General features: G+C 36.8%; 1 protein-coding gene across 3 annotated transcripts in view; it reads left to right on the forward strand.

Annotated features, from left to right (window-relative positions):
• CDKAL1 (CDKAL1 threonylcarbamoyladenosine tRNA methylthiotransferase) overlaps window positions 1-17,903 on the forward strand; it is a 374,946-nt gene that overhangs the window by 211,441 nt on the left and 145,602 nt on the right. The window lies entirely within an intron of this gene.

Below are 17,903 nucleotides of genomic sequence, written 5' to 3' on the forward strand. Positions count from 1 at the left end.
ACTTCTGTAGTAGCTGAAAAGCTAGTGGGCTGATCTTGAGAAATGAGAAGTTGATTTAAGGGGAAAGAAGCCCTAAAATGAACAGGCAAAAGGTGAAGTTTTACTTCCAAAGCTAACAGAAGCTTGAAGTGAGCTCCCGGAGACAGCTTCAGTCTCCTCCCACCCTTGACCCTTCGTCCTGGCTCCCATACTGCCCTCTCTGCTAGGATGATGCACTAAATGGCTGCTCTGTGAACATCTGGAGAGATGCAGACAGATTAGATTCAGTCATTGTTAGTCAACTAATTTCTTTATCCTTCTCACTGCAGAATGGAAGAAAAGAGAAATAGGCGGCTGGAGAAAAGTTGAGACTATTTAAGATGCCATGCCATTCTTCTTTGCTTTGTTTTCATTTTCATCATCCTTTACTCCTGGATACATCTTCCCATTCTTTCTAAGCAGCAGTTTACATTGGCCTGTGTCAGAACTATCCACTGTCAAATGCTCTTCCTTCCAACTACTTTTTCTGATGACATTGCTTTCATTACTGAGGGGCCAAACAGGAAAGATGTAAGAAAGCTGTTTCTCAGCAGAAAACTTACCAATTAGGAAAGAAGAGGGGAAAAAAAACAAGGGGAAAAGAAAAAGTTTGTCTCTTCAGCTTACTGTTTGATTTTGTGCAAAGATAAGTCGGGGACGTAAACCTGCAGCATATAAGAGTGTGAGATCACTGTAGATCCACTGGACATCCTTTTAAGATTCTTGTAGGATAAGACCCTTAGAAGAAAAACAAGGGCTTGGAAGAACCAGAACAGATTTAGCAAGGCAAGTAGACTTGATTGTCAGGCTTTGTCTGCAAAGAAGTGCTCATGTTTGGTGAAGAAATGTCTACTGAGACTTTCATTTAGGCTGCAGCAGTGCTGAAACTGATGTGTCATAATTTCAGTCTATAGAGGTGGCTTAGAATGGAGAAGTGAAGGAAAAATAATCTCCTGAAATAACTGCTCCAGACAAATTTGACTTCTGAGAGCTATCACATGTATGCTATTTACTTCCAGCATCCAAAATGATGATACAAGAGTGTGATTTCTATAAAAGATGCATTGGTTTGATGTTTATACTGGCACTGGTTAGAGTCATGTGTATTCCTACCATGTTAGAACTAATTATGGTTAGAAGAAAATTTATCTACTAATTTTTAGTTATAGAAGGGGATATGAGATGAAGGGCACTCTATCAAAAACCACTTTATTTTCTTATTCTTAACATGCATAATTATTTGAAATAAAAAATAGCATCTCCATTGGGTGACATAGCCATTAAGTGTTTTCAGTATAGAAAGAGCTAGTTAAGTGCTCTTTGTAGGATAAGATTAATGTTATTTATTTACTGAGATCATTCAGGCATCAACAAATAATACTAACATTACAGAGTATGATATGATTCTTTTTAAAGAACCATTTTAAAAGAAATTAGCTTAAATATAACCAGACTACAGGCACAGCTGCAGCATAAGCACACAATCTAGCTCGAAATAAGCCACCTTTTTTTTTTTTTCTAGTACTTTAACTTCAGCCCTAATTTTATTTCTCAAGGTTCCCTAGTAGATTTCTTTTCCTTTAAATAAGTGTCTGGGATAGCTGCTATAAACCAGGTCACTTGGACGTGTCCAAGCAAAAACAGTAATGCAGGATGTATGCACTGGTTTGTATTATTCCTTTAAATTAGCACTTTGTTTAGAACTTAATGCAAGCAGCAAATTGGTGATATATAAGCCATCAAAAACCTTTCAGGTTTCTAGTCTCCTCTAAACTGGATTGTATTCAAGTTAATCTGAGATGAAATGCATTATTGCCTTTACATGGAGTCATTCAGTCCCTCACATTTCATAAATCTGCAGACAAAATATTAATCCAGTAATTGCAGCTATAGTGAAGTTGTTTATATTTTCTCTCACTGACTTAAACAATGCTAATTTCCTCATCCTGACTCCTGTGAACTTATGGAGAAATAATAGTGTTTTAATTTATGTTACGGAATTTGAACATACATTTTAAGTAATAACATTGGAATGCTTCAGATTAGAAACTAGTGAGTGGCCCTGAAGATCAGATGCTTAAATGAGCTACCTTTTTCCTATAGAGAGGCAGATACTGATAATTTGAGATGAACTTCACAGAATGTCAGTAGAGTTCCTTTAGTGTATTTATTCCCTGGATAGATGAGTTCAGTCCTTATAAGCCATGTACATTTACCCTTCTGTAATAAGATTTCTTTGGAAACTTGTGCTTTGTTTTATTTTTACAATGCTGATGTGTTGAATGTGAATGCAATTGTGTTTTTTTAGAATATATGTTTATTAGGAAACACAACTTTAGGACAAAAGCATGTGTCCATTTGTTTCTCTTTGCAGTTCAAGGTGGACTAAATAACAAGATGCTCGTGTTAGTTCTTTTTCTGACAGATATTTAGGTGGTCCTGTATCTTCCTATTAAATAATTGGAACTGCAAAAAATTCTTTACTGGCAGTCTGCACCTTGGCTAATTGGTGCTGAGGATGTCACTAGTCAGATCCAAGGACTTCCCGCTGCTGGTTTCCCAAGTTACAAATCAGAATTAGCTGCTGACAGCCAGCCAAATAACTTCAGCAAATACTTAGGACAATGGGCACTGAAAAGCACCAAGTCTGTGAAGTAAGTCAGTGGTTTATAGACACTGAAGCATTCCTGAGGATCTCTTAAGCTGAGCCACATGGTGCTCAGCTAGGAAGTTGATTGATGGTTTTACAAAGAAAAAAAATGTTTATGAAAGAATGCTTTTCTTACAGATTATCCTGCATTAATATATATCTGATGTGCCTGGCAATGTTTCAGCAACTGGATGTTTGCCAAGCCTTGACACTTCTGCAAGACACAATGGAGTTTGTCTAGCAGCACAGAGCTTTTTGTTTTATGATCCTGTTTTTAATGAGGCAGACACTTTCATAAGTATTGTCCTCCTCTAAATCAGTAACACTTTTACATTGTGATCCTTACATGTTAAATTGTTTATCTGGGCTAAAGTGGTGTCCATTTTTGCAAATTTTTGCTTCTTATCCAGATTTTCTGTCTTACTATATCATTCTGTTTCAGTGGTTGGATTAAACAAAAAAGTTAACAGAAGGTATCATGTGAAGTTGAAGTAGAATTATAGACCATGCATGTACAAAGTGTTCTAGTAAGGTTCACTGTTCATATATCCCAAAATACGCTTAGAGGTATTTAAATGCCTTTGTAAAGACCAGTGCTCAAGGATATCAGTAAAAGCTGAATGCATTTGTAGATCTGTCTGTAGTAATCTCATAAAGCTAAACAAAAGTTTGGTATTAAATGTCTTTATTTTACTTACTTACAAGTGATTTTTTTTTTTTGTGCAATTTGTGCTGTTAAATATTTGTATTTTGTGTGCTATTTTATAGAGGGGAAAAAAAAGCATTAATGTGCAGTGGGGAGAATTATGAAATCCTTCTCAATCTGGGAAGGGAGCAGAACTTAGTAATTCTGAAACTGCAGCACAGAAATTGGTCAGGTTTGGTTCCCTTATGTTAATTTATAATTAAGGCCTGTAACAAAGAAATTATTTTACTTTGAAATTTGACTTTTATCTAGCCTCCCTAATGTCACTAGTGAATGATTTTTTTAAGCCAAAATGATTCAAAATTATTTAAAAGATATGTGTGCTTTCTTTTACAGGAGAAACCTTTAACAAACCATCATTGAGGCTGAATTATTTCTCATTACTAGCAGAGAGTGGTTCATTTAAATTGCATTTAAGGTCATTGACAGGGCAGGTTGAAGGGGAGGAAAGAGAGGAGATATGCACTGTGGTTAAATGTGTTGGAACAGACCTGCAAAATAAAATAGAGACTGTCAGATAGTCTCAATATTTGTTCTGTCATGCATAGAAACATGCACACAGAGAATATGCAGAAAACCTATTGCTCCAGTGGCTTGCATTCAACCATATGGTTTGATGAATTGCTTGGAGCCCTGGTGATAAAGAATATTAACAACCTGAAGACAGCAAATCATTTAACTGCCCCATACTATTGATTATTGTCACTTACTATTCTTTAGGTTTAAGTAGAAATAAACTGAAGTATTTGCACAAGTAATTATAATTACAAGTTGCAAATCCTCATGAATCTGTACTTTTATTTATGCAATGCTAGTGATATTTATTTGAAGACCAGCTTTTTTGTGACATGATACAGCCTTTCTAAAGTTTGGTGCCCTGTGATGATGACAGACTTCTCCACCAATATGAACCCCACTTTTTTCCTTGTGTGATATTCCAGGCCAGTGGCTATACCCAAATAAACTGAGAGACAGTCCTGCCTACTTTCCCTTGAAGTGGGACACATGCGTGGGGAATGGTTCTCTGGCTGGTTACTGTTGTTCATGAAACTTGTGGGAACTTACTGTTGTTGAGAATTCTATTTTTCTGCCCAATTTCATAGAAATTGGTCAGTGAATTCAGAAGTCACTGGAATAGAATGATACATGCACAACACAATCATGGAAGCCTTGTTTTCTTAGGTATTCTGATTAAAGCTATATTTCTTAAATACAAGCTTAAAGAATCTGAATCCACATTGGAGACTTGAGTAGGGAGATTCAGTTAACAGTATTGGCATCTACTAACTCAATTCACAGTAAAAGCAAAAGAGAAGCTGTTTTTTTAAAAATAGAAACTGAATATTGTCCATTCTTCTTTATTCCTAAAACCCACTCTGATTGATTTAAACTAATATTTCATAAGTAAGGGTGGCATCAAAACTCCTGTTTGAATAGTAACTCTAAACCTAAACAAATGAGAGAAAACTTCATAGTAATTCCAAGATGACTGGATATTTTGTTCAGCTGGAGGAAAGGAATGCATTTCCTTTGAACGTTTTCTTTTAAGAGGTTTTCGTTTATTTTTCTGTGCCAATCTGTAGTTAAGACTCTGGTGTTATTAAATACAGCCAGTTTTGATCATTTTTCCAATTTGTGTTTGTGTTCATGTGTTCACACTCAGTCTTCAAAGGCTTCTTTCCCATGGCTGAGCCTCAAACAGTGTCTGAGCTGAGATACTACATGTGTGTCTAGAACTTCTCTGTAGGTTTCAGAGAAGTGTCTTCATCCTGTGCATCACTTTAGGGTTTATGCTTATATGTTTCACTGTATTCTGTGATCTGTATTTAGGATTCATGAATCTTTTTAATTTTTCTTTGAGGTTAGTGGTTGAAAAAGGTAATTGCTCTCATTATTTTCAGAGGATAGAGAGAGGAAATATTAGAAGGAATCTTTTGGAAAATATGGTAAACTCACAAAACCACTTTATTCCCATGTCTGTTGAGCACTTGTTTCTGTTCATACAAAAATGGCTGAAGGTATATAACACAATCTAAGTTGCAGCCAAATTGTTGTTAGTATTGCATAGGGACAAAAAGATGTTTTATGCTACAAATTGAGAGTTACTATAAGCTCTTTATTAGATTATTTGGATATTACAGCACATGACCCAAGGCTAAAGTTCACGTTCTTAAAAAGAAATTATTGACAGTCAAGATATGCTATTTAAGAAATGACATTTTTCCCATTTCTGAAACAGACTAAAACCAGAGTTTTCATTAGGTTTCTTCTTTTTTCTAACATAGCTAAAGATTGTGGCATATGTAAAAGTGACAAATGGAATATGAACATGCAGCAAGTTTCTTCTGCTGCAGGGCAGAGTATTTTATAGTACACATTTTAATTTTTTGGTTGTACTTTGGGTTGGATATTTGATGACTTTGTAAGGTATTGTCTGTATTTTATTTCTTTATGCAACTTAGTGATATGCATTTTGCATTTTTAGTAATACTGCTCTGCAGAATATCCCATCTATCATTACTGGGAATCATAAACATATGCAAAGAAGTGCTCCTTTATCTGTTGGATCATATTTCTTTCAGAAAAAATGAGACACATTTTGGAATGGCATTTGTGTTTGATTTGTAATTCCTCTAGAAAGTTTGGGCTGGAATTATTTTCAAGGCTCATAGGGTTCTGAAAGAAAATGATTCTTTAAGTTCCTCTAAAAATAATGTAGTTGTGGAATTCTGAAGCTTGATTTCAATCCAACGATTACATACATTAGTCATCAATATGCTGTAGTAATGTTGCTCTAAGTGTTGAAAGGCTGAATATTTTACATTTTAATACAACTTCTTACACATGTCCATACTAACTGGCAGAACTGTTGCTGCCTGGAAGAATTTTTCTTCAACCTAATTTTCCCCTACCCATAGAAGCATCTGGTATGCAGTGGCCAAGGGCAAGAGCACCATCCCAGACAAACTGCAGCACTCGCTCTATAACCCTTGGGACATTCTGCATGTTCCTCTCCCAGGGACGTGTCCCTGTAGCCATGTGTGAGCACCTCAGCCAGGCTTTGGAACCTGGCCTTTGCTCCCTGCTCCTCTCCTTTCTAAATCAAATACATGTTCTCTCTGTAGTCACATATAAACTGGTGCTTACACAGGCCCCTGGCAGGTTGGATGAGTCTCCTGAACTCTCTGTTAAATGATGGAAAAGCCATCTTGAGAAATGAACAACAACAAAAGAACAAGCAACAGCAGCATGATTCTTCAACGATTACAACTGCTGTTCAACTATTATTACTGCAGAGAAGTAGTAATTGAAATGCTATTACTTGGTTTGAAGGGAAATATGATCTTCTAGTGTTAGGGATAACTCATTAAAGAAGTCTTTGAGACACAACTTCCCTAGTGATGAATCATCAAGATTTCCCTAGTGATGAGTTTCTAACAGTTAATGCGGCTGAACAGCTGTTCTAAGATTTGCAAAGTTTGATACCTTTATAATTTTTCTCAAGTTTCATTGCTGGGTTGTGTCTTTTAGAGCTGAATATAGGCTCTAAAGGTGATAGTAATAAGTCTGAGGAACACATTTCAGAAAATTTTAAGTGAAGACAGAGGTAAACTTGTGTAATGCTTGTAGACTTGTGTTACACAAGCTTAATGAAAAAGTATTCAACAAATGGATGTTCTTAGATTAGTTCAATAATACTTTTTCAGGGTTTCTTTCCTAGTGGCATCTGTTTGGTGGGGTTTTCTAATAGAATATAGATTCAGTAAGAAACCTTTTCTGAGTGACTAGGATCTTATTTGAATTCTACTCTTTAAAAGACTAAGTAATTTCACTCTCAATATTTTTGGTTGAAGGTTCATGGATAGAAGCTCATCTCTCTTTATTTATATTTAATTCATGTTCCTATGTTGACATATAAGTTCATCAAAAGGTAAATCATTGTTTAGATTGAGACCTTTAGGAGCATTAATCTGTTTGAGAAAAATACATTAATATCCTTCAAAGCCCTTGAATGATTTCTCTTCGACCTATCTGTGGACATCTCCAACACATTTTAATTGCATTCTGCTGATGATATATTTTGGCGGTTTATTACTTAATACATAAAATAAATTTAGTTTAAGGTGGCTACACACCAAAAAGGCTTTGAGTACTCTGTGGGAATTCAGTGGATATAATTAAAGAACTTAATGACTTAGAACTCGGGAAGGTATATTACTAGTGCAATGCAGGCATTCTCCTTTTTTGGTCCAACTGACTCATTTAGAGTTGCAGAGACAATACCCTTAATTTGAGAAAATATTTTAAGTAACAGTGAACATTAAAAGAGACATTTGACAGAAATCAGGGGATTACAATGTTATTTCTGTCTGTAGACTTTCTAATTTGCAATTCCTATATCCCTGGCAATTATTTTCCTCATTTAAAAAACCAGAACAAACAAACAAAAAACAAAACAACAACCCCAGAAAACAAGAAAAGGATACATACACCTTAGTTTTAGCTTATAGCCAGGTGCAGCAAGCTTGGCTTACCTGTAGATCCAGGCCGTAATGAATGGATGGTATTATCTATGCTGTCGAGAGAAGATAACTTTAGATAAGGATTATTATCCTAGAGATGGTATTTACCCTCTGTATTTTTGGCTTATGGAACTGTAATCCCCTAAGTGCATTCCCTGTTTAGCTGACCACCTTGCCCTTGTACATGCTGACTCTTTTCCCTTCTTTCTACATCAGTTTGATGTATCCTAGATCCTCAGATTCTTGAGCTATTTTCACACTTTATACAAAGAATACTTGAAATTAAAATCAGTCTTTTCCCTAGGATTCATTATTTCTACATAAAATGTTGAGGGATTGATGAAAAATGAAGTGAAACAAGCCTGTCTTTATTAAAGTATTTCTGTATTCTGTATTGCCATTCAAGGTTTACAGTATTATGCCTTGGCTCGTAGCTTAGTGTGAAACAAAGCATTTAACACCTTTTTATTTGTCCCTTATGAGAGCAGTCTATTCTGAATCTAGGGGTTTTTTTTGTGATTAGAACATGAAACGTTTTAAAAGATGTCTCACCTAATCCTGGTATACGTCACAGAACAAAGATTATTTATTAATTTTTGTTAGCTTTTCAGTCAAAGAAAGACATAAGCTATCTCCTTTCTTTGATTACATTTTTGAAATGTTGACATTTTACTGTAACCCAACTTATTACAACTAATTTTCAGCTAATTTTTAGAATATCATCTGTAAATACCCAAAACGTGTTTTCTTTCTCCTCTTGCTGTTCCTATTTAAATAAGTAAAAGTAAAAAAAATTGAATTCAATAGGAATATAGGATTCAGCTCTTGAAAATGCAAGAAATTTGAGTAGAAGAATGCTCTGTGGAGGATGCAGTTCCATGTCAAATACTTGCAACACACCCTGACAGCTTGTGTGCAAACTCCTGTTGTAGAAGTTTGAAGTCATTCTCCTGCTGTAGAAGTTTATATGATGATAAACTCAGATTCAGAGAGTTATTTAGCTTGGCTGCAAACATTTTTAATGATTGAAACTTGGTATGCCATGCTACTTCCCAAGAATTAATCAGTTTCCATGAAAACATGTTGTTTAAATTAATCCAAACTCATTAGCACTACAGAGATGGATACTCAGTAAAAAGCCTCCATTAATTAGCACTGCATCCTGTAATATGCCTACAGCTCGTGACCATTTCCTTGAATTTGTGCAGTGTGTGACCCTTTGCATCTGATATTCATCTACAGCAGAACGATAGCCCATGTTTTGGGTTTAAAACAGCGAGCGTATGTTATAATGAGTGGCACGTTACTCTCTTTTTCCCAATGAATTCCAAAGTCATAAACAAGATTTCTTGTATACCTCATTTTGAATTCAGAGCTCAGTGTAGGTTATTCATTTGTGTTTTGACAATAGGCATAGCAATAATAGGTTTTGTTTCTTCAGTTTTTAAGTTTATGGAAATTTTGCTCTTTGTCTTTCAATAACTAAAGAGTATTTGTGCAGGGTGCTGGACTGACCCTTCTGGTGTAGGGTCAAATATTCTCTGCCTGCTTGTAGTATCAGGACAACATAAGCATATCAATATTTCACAAAGTGTATTTGTGAGGCATAGAGTAGAGAACAATGATTCCATGCTTCAGGATCTTGTATTTCTATATGCTGTACAGGGGTGCAGAACAATTCTAAACTTGTGCCTTGTCTATGTCTTCTGAAATTGCTTTCCTTTGTATTTAAGTCTCTTTTTGCAAATCTGTTCCCTATAGTCACACAGTCCTGTATGCTTTATTTTCTTGCCGTATGTACCATTGTCTATCATTGAACCTGCTCCTTGAATAATGTTATTGGTTCAGCAAAGAACTAATTAACATCAGGCAATTATGTCCCTGATCATTAATACATGAGACTTTTACTCTGTTAACTCAGGCAGTAGATGTCCACTCTCTCTGAAAGCTAAAGGAATTATTGTAGGATGTCTGTACTTGGAATGGCAAATTTTAGTTTTATCTCTTTCCAGCGGGAAAGTATAATGATTAAGTGGATTTATTTTTTTTTATTCTTTCATTTATGCAAGAGCTAACCTTCAAAACAGGCCATTGTGTGCATAACACACATGCCTGGAAATAGGAGGGTCATAGGCAGGTGACCAATAGAAAAAGCACTGGCCTCTCTCTTAAAGAACAATTTCCTCAGCCTGAAAAATAGGACTAACTCATGAAATTCGGCTATGCATTTTTCCCTCCTTTAAAATAAAAAAAAAATCTTTTCCTCCCCTTTCTCTTCAAACTGGCTACAAACCCCAGTTTATCATCATGATGTATGGTATCATTAATCCTCCTTGAAAGGAAGATGCATAATGCTGCAGTGTTGGCACTGAGCAAACTTCAGCGGCCTGGCTGTCTTCACGCCCCTTTGAGTCTCCCTTGTTCTAGCAGAATGAAACTGGACTCATAATAAGATTAGCTATCATGCTGTTTGCAGCAGCAAGTGACCTATTATCCTGTTCCCTTTCCTTCCCCTCCTTCCTCTCCCCTCTGCTAACGCACTGCAGCTACAAAACGAGCGAGACAGGGCTGCTGGTTTATGCTCTAGCAGTGAGCTGTTAGGAACAGAGGGCCCTATAGGGGTAGAATGACCTCTTTTGTAAGCAAGGACAAGAGTTTGCTTTGTGGGAGAGAGAAACCTTTTATGCTTTCTTTGGTATTTAATGATTAGTTGGCTCTATCTGCTGCATGCTTTTTATTGGGAACTCTCAAATTTTTTTTTTTTTTTAATGCCACATGAAGAAGGAATAATTTAAATGAAACTTTTGGTAATGTTACAAGCTTTCTTACTTCTTGTTTCGTAAAACTCCTTCTACAAAAATACTTTGCTTATTGATATAGTAGGAGAAGTGAATAAAATAAACTATTATGCAAATTGTAGAACTGCTAATCCCTAAAACAGTCACAGGTAGTGAACTTCCTTTGTAAATGCCTTGATGGCAAAGCATTTTTTGCAGAAGGAGTAGTTCTGGATTTGAGAGTTTTATGTGATGGATTTAGATAAATAAGCAAATTCAGTGAACCCACATTCTAAATGGTTTAATCAGTTTAATTTCTCAGATATATGACTTTGGAAAAGTAAAATTTGGAATGAATGCATTTACAGCTTCCACTTTGTTAACCACAGAAGATAAAATGGAAAGCCGCTATAAGTAATGCAGTTATTAGGTTCTTCTATCAGACTTTACATCTAAATAGAAAGCAGATGGTAGAGGATCATTACCTAAAACCTACTTCGGTGTTACTAAGGAGTAGATGAGTAGTTTCAGTGTGCAGTTGTTCTCGTAAAATCTCCAAAGTAATCCTAAAATTGGTGTGAAAGGCGGTAGTAGAAGTATATGCATATGTTGTAGTATTGGAGAGGATAGGGAGGGTTTTTAATTCGTGCAAAACCACAGTGTTTTGTTATTCTAACTTAAAAATAATAAGAAAAAGTTCTTGTTCCTAATGCTTGTTGTTTTGATTTTTTTCCCTGTAGTTCAGTTCTGATTAGATTTTGTAAATTACATAAAATAACACAAAAATATGAATGCATTTTGAGGGGAAAAATGTAAAAACCATACATTTAAAAATTTATTAGCACATTTTCATTGAAGTAGAACCAAGCTGTTTTCTGAAATAATTTGTGTTGTGCTTGATAAAGTATTTCTTCAGCTCTTTTCCATCAAAATTAATTTAAGCTCTGACTGCAACTTAGTATGTGAGAGAGAGAAAGTGAATTTTACTTTTTGAAAATATAACTTAATCTATCCAAAATATGTTTCATAGTTTTGAAAAAGCAATAGCTGGAAGACTTCAGGGGCGTCAAGGTGCAATTAATTTTTCTATTTCGCAGTTTGTGGATATAGCCCAAACTTTTTTGCATTAGTTTGCAGGATCAGGAATTTGTTCTAAGTTTGTCATGTCGGTAGTAAATGATCCTTTAAATCAAGTTCCTGTTATGGCTTCAGTGGGTCTGAGAATTTCATACCATGGATATATACTAGTGTATAGCATTTTTATATAAATACATGAAACTTTAATAATTTGTTAGAGTAAACATTTACTGAAGTATGTTGACAAGGAAAAAGAAAAAATGTCTTTTAATTTCATTACTAAGTGTGGCAGACAACACAGCCAAGCAGAATCTTCCAAAGTGATACTGTTCAGTGTTCTGCTTTTAAAACAACGTGTTATTCCTACATAGGTGGAATGATCTCAGTCAGTATAACTTGGTCTGTATGCCACTTCATATTAGTTTCCAAACATTTGTTCACAAAAATATGTAGACCATAAAAGTTACTGTGTTCATTTCCTAAGCACTCTAATATATGTGTCATCCTGTGGGTAGTAGAAACCACAACTGCTTTAAAGGCTTGTACTGAACTTGGCACTTGCAAAACACAGCTCTAGTTTTTATACCTGCAGACTGACATGCAGAAGTAATAGAAATAATCCTGCCGTGAGAGGCATCCAAGTGTGCCAAGAGTGCAGGCTGAAGTCATTATGAGTCTGTTCTCTCTCATGCTTCAAAGGACATGACAACCAGGGGAGATTCCTGATGACTGAAAGAGGGGCGAATGTCACCCTGCCCTCCAGAAAGAGCAAGACAGGAGAACTGGAGAGCTACAGGGTAGTTGAACCTTACCCTGTATGGGGCAGACACTCCTAGAAGCCACGTCCTGGCACAGGAAGGGCAGGAAGGTGCTTGGGAACACTAGGCATAGGATGACCGACAGCAAACCATGTGACAGGCCTGAGTGATCTTTCAGATGGGATGTCTGGCTTTGTGGAGGAAAGGAAAGCAGTGGAGTTGAGGTGTTATGGGGCGGGTTGGTTTGGGGTTTTTTTTGTGGGGGTAGGCTATTGGTTTTTTTTCTGTTTTGAGGTTTTGGGGTGGAGTTGGATTTTTTTTTTGTTTTCTTTTGGGGTTTTCTGTTTTGTTTAGGTATTGTTTGGGTTTGCTTACCTTAAATTTGTCTATGACTTCAGCATAGTTCTTAATGTTCTTAGAGTGGTGAGGTGTAGACTGGATTCCTGGATGGTGAGAAGGTAAAGGAATTTATTGGACTGTCAGGTTCCCAGAGTGGCAATCCATAGTATAAGGTCTAGATGGCAGGTACTAAGGGTATTTTGTAGCCAGTATGTAATGTCTTTCATAACAAAGTCAAACTGGGGGTGTATTTGACTGGCTGGAGGGTACAGCTAAATATTGTGAGGGCCACCAACTGCCTGGAGAAACGGACTTATGGTACCTTCATGAAGTTTAACAAACGCAGGTAAAATGTCCCAAATCTAGGATGTAGTAACACCGTGCTGCATTATGGATGTGGAGAGCTGACTGTCTGGGAAGCAGCTTTGCAGCCTTTGGAGTTCCTCTGGGAAAGTTGGTGCACATGAGTCAGCAGTGAAAGCCCTCTGCACTTGCCAGCTGTGCCCCAGCTGCTGTTGGAGAGTGCAGCCACAAGCCCCAGCGACTGACTGGTGCCTTAGATTTGGCAATTGTGAGACATCACAGAGAGACTATTTTGTCCATTTTTGGGCACCTCAGGGCAAGGCTGGCACACTGCAGCAATTCAGCAGAGGTACATTGAAATGATCAGAAGGATGAAGCACATAATAGACTAGAAATGGATTTGTGAAAAGAAAGCTAATAGGAGTTATTGCTGTTTACGACTGCCTAATGAGACGGTATAGAGAAGACAGAGCCAGACTGTCTTGAAGCCAGACAGGTCTTGCAGAGGTAGGATGATAGTTAACAAGTTGGACAAGTTGGAACACTGCAAATTGCAACTAGGTACAAGTAAAAATTTTTTACCCTTAGGGTGATCAAATATTGGAACAGATTACCCACAGTGGCTATGGTATTGCTGTCCTTGGGAATATTCAGAACACAACTGCAATTGTAGTACGTCAGCCCATATTCATGATGTTGTTCAGATCTTGTTCTGTTAGTGGCAAGCTTTAAGAAAATAGGAGTGTACAACCATCTTCCATGTCCTTAAGGGTGTCCAGAAGGGAAAAAAAAAATAGGTCTTTTAAAAAGAGGAAATACTTTTGAGCATTAATAAAGATCCTCTAGAAATTCAGGCTGTGAGACAGTTTGTATGTAGTGCACCATGAGCAGAACTGCAGCACTGCATTTATCTGTATGATACAGTGCTGAACCATAAGTTGACCTGCACTTTACAAAATACAGAAAAAACATTCATCCTTTAGGTCATAGCCTGACAGCTTGCTTCTTTCAGCAGATCTGAATCTAGACCTGTCTTTTTTACTTCAATCTGCTTGCATCATCTGCTTGCCTGAAATCCTGCATTCTCAAATCGTGACAGTTTGGTGTGAGTTACTATCTGAATAACTAGGGTTTGTACAGGACTGTGTCCAGCTCCATTCTTTCTGTCTTCCAGAAGTCCTGTATATATACAGATGAAATAAGTGTAAGGGTTTCTTGGTGAACTGGAAATGAATCCTTCCAAATCCCCCTTAGCATCAGTGAGTTGTTCCCAGTTTGATTTTCTCTTTCAGGGAAGTCTCTGCAACGGGATGCTTCAGTGCTGGTCCATGTGGTTGAACTGTCTTAACAGGACACTCGGATGATGGTGAATCAATACTTGCAGAGTACTTCAGAATTGCAGGAGAAAACGGATTCCTCCAAATCTCAGTTTCTGTTTAAACTTGCATTATATCCAGATTGGTACAGTGATCTGCTATTTGCACAGTTCTTCACAATTTCCCGGTTAAGGCACTGATTCAGCAAAGTAATTTAGCACAATACACTGCATCAAGTATGTAAATGGTCCCTGCAAAATCCATGCTGAATGAATAAGGAGGAACTCAAATAATTGAAGAGAAAATAAAGTAGGCTAAGCTCATTCTGAACAATGAATTTGTGTTTTCTAAGGCTTAATCTTTAGCCATGATTATTTTGTTTTTAAATAATTCTAAGGTTATGATCAGGAATGGTCAGATTGACTGTCCTCAAGTCTGCAAGACACAAACATTTATGTAAGGCCTCCCCTTGGCAGATGGTCTTTCAGATTTCTGTGGTGCACTGGGAGAGCTATTTCTGTGGTCTGTGCAGCAGTGCAGGCTGCCATAAGAATTCACTGTTGGAGAAGGAATCACAAGGAGGTCAGGCAGTTATTGATAAGCATATGTAGACTACTGAGAAGGTCAGAGTCAGGGGCCTCCCACTGAAGCAGCCTGCAGAGAACTGTGCTGTTGGAAAAGCCACTCTGGTACACATTAAAAAATCTGCCAGGAAAGAGAAGAACAAGGAGGAGAAAAGAAAAATCAGGAGGATTTGGGGATTGAATTTCATTTGTACAGTTAGTTATCAAATGTGAGATTTTCACTGGGATTGGTGTCCAATATTTTAACATCTTCAGATCTTTTTGTAGATTGAAATAAATTCATTTTTCTGATGGAGTACACTTCTCTTCAGTTTAAAGGATATTTGGTACTGCCAAAACCAGTGTTTAAATAGTGACATGAAGATAAAGCAAAATAAAAATGCTAGAAGTTTTTTATTAAAGAAATTAATAATTTCAAATGGTCTCTAAATCAGGAATGCACATATTTTGTAAAAGTGATAGATGTAGGATTTCTTATCTTCTTTATTATAAGGATTGCTTACCCCTCAGAAATGAAATTAAAACCTATGTCAGATAATCTGCAATGAGTATTCGTTATATTGAGACGTGTGAGAAGGAATAGTCTCAGAACTTTCTTCATTTGCTTAGAACCAATTCTTTTTCCAACATTTTTCATTTTCAGTAATCTCCAGTTACAGCAGAGCAGAGACAGAGGCCAACTGTTAAGGTTTCTCTTTTGTGCTGGATAGTGATGGCAGAGTGAGAAATAAACCACGATCTGTGACCAAAGGCAGGCTTGTAATTACTTGGATATAGCGATAATTGGCCTTAACACTGTAACAAATGCTCTGAGTTTGCACATCTGAAGCCTGCCTTTGGATCAATTTTCTTGTTTACAAAATCAGCTTGCCTTTATTAGCACCAAAATTGCCCAGTAACAGAGTGGTGAATGATCAAATGAGGTTCACTGTAAAAGAAAGGAAAAAAAATTATGTATGTGATTTGACCGTGGATTTAAACATGTTGCTGTGGAGGGCTGGAGTTTGGAGGGGAAATGGGTGGAGTGAAAATGGGAGGTGTTGACTGATTTCATTTTTACTGTTTGAGAGGTCTCTTGTTTTCTCTTCTTACCTGGTGTAAGTTTAGGCTCCTAAACAGGGGATGCAAAGGACTAAAAAAAAAAAAAAATCCTAAAATCAGTTGACACAAAACCTCTATCACACACAGTTATGTACAAAGTTGATTTATCCTAATGATCCTCCTTGTAAATATTTGTCACTTACTGTAGCTTTCAATATTTGAAAATTTTGTCAACCTGAAACTGGGACGTTAACTTTTTCCTAAAATACAGGTGTTCTTCCCCCTCCCTGCCTCCCCCCTGTCCCACCCGAGTAATAAGACTACATCCTTGGATCTCTCAGCATGCATTATTCCCATTGCTTGGTGTTCAACACCCTGATCGGAGAGCAGATGAGACAGTTATTCCTGCTGTTGCTGATTTACTATTACAGCTGCTTCCTCTTCTTGTGATTTAATTTGAAGTTTCAGCCCACCAGGGGGCTAATGGTCCCCACCTATGCAGCTTTAAAAGCTCGCTGTTGTTTTCCACCGGAATGTTATTTCCATTCCAAGCCAGTGATTTTTTTTTTTTCCCTCAGTGTTCATCTGGTAACTGTGGGGCAGTATTCCATTAGCCATTTTCATGAAAAAAAAGAAAAAGGAAATCCAGCCCAAACCCTGTGCAACTCTTTAGATTGAAAGCTTGCAAATGAGAATTACTCTGTTACAGTAGAAACTCAGCAAATCAATAAGTTGTGTAGTGTTCTTATGGCTATTGGAGACTCATATAAAGAAACCCAAACTAAAAAAAAAAAACAGGACCTTATCAATCATTTAGATTTCCTTACATTTCTCTTCTTTTTTAACATACAGCATATAAAATTCACTTCTTTTTTCATGTGTTTCAGGAAAATGTAGGGCAGTCAGCAAACCCAAGAGTATGTTTCATGGTGGGTACTGCCTGTAGTGAGATGAATTCCAAAAACATTAGCAAGTGCACTGAAATCCACAGTGTAATTGTGTCCTGCAGGCAGATTCTGCTCTGGGAGCTCAGTTTGAGTGTGACTACAAACTTGTGACTGAAAATGGTTGACCAAAGAGCACTTAGTACTTCAGGAATGTTTTACACCAGACTTCTATCAAGATACAAATTGTACATCTCCCTTGCAAACCTATTCTTGAAGCAAAACTTAAGAAGTAAGAAGTTTTCCAGTTAACCTTAAATTTTAAAGTATTTTTCATTCCAAGTAATAAATTACCTTGAAAACATTTCTGTGCCAAGAGGATTAACTTTGATGCACTCCATGGCTTGCTCTCTGCCATTCTTGTTACAGTGTGAATTTAAGAGTAGCAGTCTTGAATTTACATTTTGTAAAACATTTGGTTTTCTAGGTTTATTGCTTTTTATGTGATTGAAATCAGTGTATGTACTTAAGTTTTCCTCCTTTGATAAATTTGTAACATAAACATTTTACGTTTTCTGGTACATTCTCTGCTGGTCCAAAGTGTGCTTTGATGAATTATGAACCTTCTAGTGTTTGATTATTTCTTTTACCAGTACATGACTGGTTTTAGAAATTTACTCTTCACTGAGTTAATGGTATCTTATCTTGCTGTGAATCACAGGGTGTTTTCTTCACAGACACCCTGTTTTTGAAGGTGTTTTTCTTGCTTTGGGGTGGTAAGGAAGGGTAGAGGGGGTTGCATTGCAAAAAGGATGAAAGCTGGGCAGGCTGGCAGAAGTGGCTGTGTGAAACCTCAATGCTTTTAACTATTATTAAAGGGTGGTACAATCTTTCTCTCTTTGGGTAGGAGGATATTATTACCAAATA

This window comes from Taeniopygia guttata, chromosome 2, assembly GCF_048771995.1.
Source record: "Taeniopygia guttata chromosome 2, bTaeGut7.mat, whole genome shotgun sequence".
NCBI classification, from domain to species: Eukaryota; Metazoa; Chordata; class Aves; order Passeriformes; family Estrildidae; genus Taeniopygia; species Taeniopygia guttata.